Source organism: Ranitomeya imitator, chromosome 5 (assembly GCF_032444005.1).
Source record: "Ranitomeya imitator isolate aRanImi1 chromosome 5, aRanImi1.pri, whole genome shotgun sequence".
Classification (NCBI taxonomy): domain Eukaryota; kingdom Metazoa; phylum Chordata; class Amphibia; order Anura; family Dendrobatidae; genus Ranitomeya; species Ranitomeya imitator.
Genome location: NC_091286.1, coordinates 214,548,921 through 214,556,271, shown reverse-complemented (window position 1 = coordinate 214,556,271; position 7,351 = coordinate 214,548,921).

The window sequence follows — 7,351 nt, the reverse complement described above, 5'->3', positions numbered from 1 at the left end:
ATTTCGATGGATTTCATTTCTGACCTTCCCGTTTCTCAAAAAATGTCGGTCATTTGGGTGGTCTGTGATCGCTTTTCTAAAATGGTCCATCTGGTGCCCTTGGTTAAATTGCCTTCCTCCTCTGATTTGGTGCCTTTGTTCTTCCAGCATGTGGTTCGTTTACATGGCATTCCTGAGAATATTGTTTCTGACAGAGGTTCCCAGTTTGTCTCGAGGTTCTGGCGAGCCTTTTGTGGTAGGATGGGCATTGACCTATCTTTCTCCTCGGCCTTCCATCCTCAGACTAATGGCCAGACCGAACGAACCAATCAGACCTTGGAAACATATCTGAGATGTTTTGTTTCCGCTGACCAGGATGATTGGGTGTCATTTTTGCCGTTGGCTGAGTTCGCCCTTAATAATCGGGCCAGCTCGGCTACCTTGGTCTCTCCATTTTTCTGCAATTCTGGGTTCCATCCTCGTTTCTCTTCAGGACAGGTTGAGTCTTCGGACTGTCCTGGTGTGGATTCTGTGGTGGACAGGTTGCAGCAGATCTGGACTCAGGTAGTGGACAATTTGACCTTGTCCCAGGAGAAGGCTCAGCTTTTCGCTAATCGCAGACGCCGTGTGGGACCCCGACTTCGTGTTGGGGATCTGGTTTGGTTATCTTCTCGTCATATTCCTATGAAGGTTTCCTCTCCTAAATTTAAACCTCGTTTTATTGGTCCGTATAGGATTTCTGAGATTCTCAATCCGGTGTCTTTTCGTCTGACCCTCCCAGACTCCTTTTCCATACATAATGTATTCCATAGGTCGTTGTTGAGGAGATACGTGGCACCTATGGTTCCATCTGTGGAGCCTCCTGCCCCTGTTTTGGTGGAGGGGGAATTGGAGTATATTGTGGAGAAGATTTTGGATTCTCGTGTCTCTAGACGGAAACTCCAGTATCTGGTCAAATGGAAGGGTTATGCTCAGGAAGATAATTCCTGGGTTTTTGCCTCTGATGTCCATGCCCCAGATCTTGTTCGTGCCTTTCATGTGGCTCATCCTGGTCGGCCTGGGGGTTCTGGTGAGGGTTCGGTGACCCCTCCTCAAGGGGGGGGTACTGTTGTGAATTCTGTGGCTGAGTTCACTTCTGTGGTCACAAGTGGTATTGCAGTCTCTGGGCTTCCTCCCTCAGGTGTTTTGGTGAGCTCGTTGGCTGCCTTGCTATTTAGCTCCACCTGAGTCTGTCTTCCTTGCTCCTTGTCAATGTTCCAGTGTTGGATCTGAGCTACTGCATCTTTCCTTGGGTCTGCTGCTCTGCTAGATAAGTGCTTCTAGTTTGTTTTCTGTTTTTTCTGTCCAGCTTGCTATTAACTTTTGCTGGAAGCTCTGAGAAGCAAAGGGGTGTACCGCCGTGCTGTTAGTTCGGCACGGTGGGTCTTTTTGCCCCTTTGCGTGGTTTTCGTTTTAGGGTTTTTTGTAGACTGCATAGTTCTCTTTGCTATCCTCGCTCTGTCTAGAATATCGGGCCTCACTTTGCTGAATCTATTTCATTCCTACGTTTGTCTTTTCATCTTGCTAACAGTCATTATATGTGGGGGGCTGCCTATTCCTTTGGGGTATTTCTCTGAGGTAAGTCAGGCTTGTATTTCTATCTTCAGGCTAGTCAGCTCCTCAGGCAGTGCCGAGTTGCATAGGTAGTGATAGGCGCAATCCACTGCTGCTTATAGTTGTGTGAGGATAGATCAGGTACTGCAGTCTACAGAGATTCCACGTCTCAGAGCTCGTCCTATTGTTTTTGGTTATTGCCAGATCTCTGTATGTGCGCTGATTACTGCACGCTGTGTTGCCTGATTGCCAGCCATAACAGGAGTGGCTTCGTAAGAAGCATTTCAAGATCCTGGAGTGGCCTAGCCAGTCTCCAGATCTCAACCCTATAGAAAACCTTTGGAGGGAGTTGAAAGTCCGTGTTGCCAAGCGAAAAGCCAAAAACATCACTGCTCTAGAGGAGATCTGCATGGAGGAATGGGCCAACATACCAACAACAGTGTGTGGCAACCTTGTGAAGACTTACAGAAAACGTTTGACCTCTGTCATTGCCAACAAAGGATATATTACAAAGCATTGAGATGAAATTTTGTTTCTGACCAAATACTTATTTTCCACCATAATATGCAAATAAAATGTTAAAAAAACAGACAATGTGATTTTCTGGATTTTTTTTTCACAGTTTGTCTCCCATAGTTGAGGTCTACCTATGATGTAAATTACAGACGCCTCTCATCTTTTTAAGTGGTGGAACTTGCACTATTGCTGACTGACTAAATACTTTTTTGCCCCACTGTATCTCAATGGCATCTATCTATCTATCTATCTATCTATCTATCTATCTATCTATCTATCTATCTTTCTTTCTATCTATCCCATATCTATCTATCTTTCTTTCTATCTATCCCATATCTATCTATCTTTCTTTCTATCTATCCCATATCTATCTATCTATCTATCTATCTATCTATCTATCTATCTATCTATCTATCTATCTTTGTTTTATTAGTTAGTAAACTAGCTTGAAATGACAGAGAATTACTGTATGTAAAAGCTGATGTTAAAAATTCATTGCTTACAGATTGAATACACATGTCATGCGGATGTCATATGGATGCTATGGGAGAAAAATCATACTATACTCGCATGACACTTCCATGACACTCATCCTACTTTCCAGAACCAACATTAGACCAATTTTATAAACGCAGATGAGTGTGATCCCTTAAACTTATACTTTGTTCAAATACCCTTTCAATTTATGACAGTATTCAGTCTTTCTGAGTAAGAGTCTATTAGCATGAAAAATCTTAAATTGGCAATCTTTTCCAATCTTGCAGCAGTGCTCCAAATCTGTGATATTGCGAGCACAGCCTGCTGTATACAGCGCTTGTCAGGTCAACCTACAGATTTTCAATTAGATTCAGAATTGGGTTCTGACTGGGCCATTTTGAAAACTTTGATCTTTGTTTGACTAAGCCATTTTTTGGTTGATTTGGAGATAAGCATAGGGTCATTGTCAAGCTGAAAAGTAAAATTCCTCTTATTCCTCAGCTTTTTAGCAAAGACCTGAAGCTTTTGTTGCAAATTTCATTGATATTTGAACTGTTCATTATTCTTTCTGCCCTGATTAAAAATCCAATTCCAGCTGCCGAAAACCAGTCTCAAAATGTAATGCTGCTTCCACCATGCTTCAATGTGAGTATGGTGTTCTTTTGGTTATGCACAGTGTTGGCTTTGCCTAAACATACCTTTTGGAATTATAGCCACAAAGTTCAACCTTGGCCCCATTAGACCATAACATGTTTTCCCACATGCTTTTGATAGTCGAGATGTAGATTTTGGCAAAACATATCTAGGCTTGGAACATTTTCTTTGTAAAAAAATAAAAAGCTTTCCATCTTGCCACACTTCCCCACAGGTCAAACATATGATGAATACAGGAGATAGTTTTCACGCGCAGTTAACTGATAGTACTTGTCAAAAATTCCTGCATCTACTTTTATGTTGCTGTATGCCTCTTGGTATCCTCCCAGACCAATTTTATTCTCACGTTTTCATCAATTTTTTTTAGGGACGTCCAGTTCTAAGCAATGGTGCTGCTGTGTCAAATTTAAGCCATTTATTGATGTCTTCACAGTGTTCCATGGTGTATCTAAAGCTTTGGAAAAATTTTAGTACCCATCTCCTGACACAACTTTTAACTATGAGATCTTATTGCTGTGTTGTAAGCTGTATATGGCCCATGGCTTTTGCTACATATTGCAGCTAAGAAAATGTCAGGAAAATCCTCTTAGAACAGATATGGGGTTAATCAGAATCACTTCAAGGTCAGGGTCACCCTAGCATATAACACGGACGAGTGCTATGCGAGAAAACATCGCAAAGCACTCAGACCAGTGGTAATCTATGTGGCAATTCACATCTGCGATTATTTTCTCATGCCAAACCGGCAAGCGAGAACAATCGCAGCGTGCTGCGATTGGCACCGAGACTCGGCCACATCTCGGCTTGCTCGCACCCATATAAGCCTATGGGTGCGAGTGACACAGCACACATCACTTGGATATTATCCGAGTGCTGTGAAATATACGCCGACACCGGCAATGGAGGAGATGGAGAAATTAGTTTCTCCGCCTCTTCCGCAGCTGTGCTCCGATCCTCTCTGTGCGAGAGGCTCGGAGCACAGACGCAAGACACTCGGCTCCCGCTCGCAGCAGAGCAAGAGCCCAGGCTTATTATTAGCATATCGCGTCTGATGCTCTCGCATCCGATGCAATATGCTACTATTGCCCCTACCTAAATTACGTCAGCTGAGTACTAACTACGATTTAACATGAGACTACTGTTTAACAACCTTCATAACAACCTTTTTTATTCATCACCCATTGCAAACAAGGAGGGCAGTATTAACCATTTAACCCCCTTGCTATTTACCATTTTTGCGTTTTCATTTTTTGCTCCCCATCTCAGAGTCATAACTTTTTTATTTTTCCATCAATATGGCCATATGAGAGCCTGTTTTTTTGCGGGACAAGTTGTACTTTTGAATTAAAGCATTGGTTTTAACATGCACGTACTGTAAAATGGGAAAAAAAAATTCCTAGTGCGGTGAAATTGCCCATGTTCGCTAAATGCTAAAACTCACCTCACATTATGTTTCTCCATGTCATTATGAGTTCACAGACACCAAACATGTATAGGTTATTGTATGTTACAGAAATATTGTTATATATATTTTTTAAATCCCAATGAAAAATCTGCATAATTCAAAAATTTAATTCTATGGTTTCACTTGCTGCCCATCATAATTTTTTCAACAGAGCTGGGATTTGAACCCCAGTCTCCTACATTGGAGGTTGTGTACTTTAACCTCTATGCCATCTAAGGTAGGTATTATAGTGTTCATAGGAGCCTTGGTATATAATTTATTTTTTCCACAGAGAAGAGCCCAGATTTGAACCCCAGTCTCCCATGTTGTTGGCTGTTCACTTAACCATTACACTATATCAGCCACTAACTATTGGAGGAATAGTCAATTAGACTCAGTTTTCAGATCCTACCCTACTATTGCATCCTATGGAGTAAGCATCTTTTTAATCCCAGTTGGCTCAGTATAAAAGTAAACATGGGACAATAAAACTTTTAAAAGCCACTAGAGGAAATTAAATGCATGTGGTACATTAAGATCCCATAGAAGTCTATGAATACCTTAATTAAGCTGCATACTATTTGGAGCTTTTATGGAGCCATAATACTATGCTGTGCATGACATTGCCCGATAGTGATTTAACTATATCTACCATAGAACTTAATACTAGGAGGTCTGCAGTATATAAGCATTTCTGTAACCAAGAAAGTATTCTCAGACTGCATAAAAATAATCTACAACGTACGGTACTTTTCCTATGTACACTGAAAAAATCAATATACACAACCCATAAGTAATCATAACAAAGTGGTTGTATGTAACACAGTAAATTAATTATTGTCACTTTTAGCAGAAGGGAATTGCAATGATTTTACTTAGAAAACCAAATCATAGGTTTTACACTACATTGCTTTTTATCTTCATCTTGTGTGTTAGGAGGTTGGAATGTTTAAAGAGATCCCATTGAACTGTTTCCTGTCCATTGTCACCTTTCTTCTGCCATCCACAGATTCTCACAGAAAGTAATAAACCACCCCCCACAACATGGACGGAAGACACTGGCAGAAAACCTATTTTCACAGGAGTTATAATGAGAGATGAGGAAAAGGGACTTCAAATTTTATTACAGTTATACATTTAGAGTACAGTCACTTTCTTCTTTAGTTCATCATCACGCTAGATTTACAGCGATGATAAAAAAAAAATGATAAACATAATATAAATTTGTGTGTCCAAATTCAGTCCAGAGTGTTGATCTTTGAGGCAAAGGGATGTCTTTGTTCAATTTAAGACATCTAAATTTGAAGGCACTTTTTGATATATAATATATATATATATATATATATATATATATATATACATATATATAGTAAATGTAAAGCCTTTTTTAAAATAATTGATATTTACATACATACTATTAGTGGTATTATGTACAGTATTTATTCATAGAAATGTATGCTGTAATGTACTGTGCTGATATGTCCACAACTTTGATGACTTATTTTTGTCTTAAAGTGGGTGTCCAGTTTTGGGACAAAAAAATCTGTGGTCACTCTATCTGACAGCAGCCAGCTGAATCATGACAGTGTGCGGTGTGCACACTGTCCCAATTCCCTTGTATTGCTAATGCGGTCATGTGACCACAAATAAGTGATTTGCATACTTACAGTCACATGCTGACTAGACATGCCTGACTTCTCTCAATTAATTTCTATTGAGAAAAGTCAAAAACGTCTAATCTGCACATGACTGCAACTAGGCAAATCGCCTACATGCGGTCACATGACTGCCCACTGGCATTGGTATTACACAGGTTCATGTAGAGTGACTGCACACTTTTGTCCCAAGCTTAGACAACCCTTCTTATTAATATATGCCATCATTTTGTAGGTTTCTAAATTTTCGGAGGTCAGCTGTTCAGAGAGATGCAACTGGTCCAGTTTGCTTGAATGGGATCATTCTTCAGTGGCTGGGAGTCATTTGTTAGAAAACAATGAAAGATGCTTCCCTAAATTAGTGCCACATCATTTCATGGCAAAGGGCATAGTGTGATACAATATCACAGTGCAGTGTTCAGCACCTGCAACCTGACAACTTTCTAGGAGTTGTAGTTTCACAACAGCTGGAGCGCTGCCACGTGTTGAGCTCTGTCCTAGCAAGACCTATAAAAATCACACAGTCTAATGCGGTGATATTATTTTCTTATTTATATTGTACCTGGATATTTCTGCAATCCATGACTTTCAGGAAAAGAATTTCAAATTAAAATGTGACCAGGTGTCATCTCTACTTAATTGTTATTGGCCCCTGACACACCATTTCCTCAGTCCAGATCGGTCTTTGAAAAAGGTGTAAACATTTGGACATTTGCATAAAGTGCCTCTCAGTTGCAAATAGCTTCAGAAGATTATCACAGTGTGAAGGCTACACCAGTCAAATTCTGTATTGACAAACATCAAAGGAAGCCCTAACCAATCACTGCTGTGTCTACTTTGTGAGAGATGCCACCACCCCACCATGGCCATGTCTATTTATTGGAGTGTAAAGCAATGTAACATTGATTAGTGAAATCTGTGCTGCTAAGGTCAAGTGGATGTACTATCTCCAAATAAATGATCTACTGATCACATATCTGACAGCGCCCTGATAAGACTTTTGGATCTGCATAGATTTCACTTGTGGTGGAGG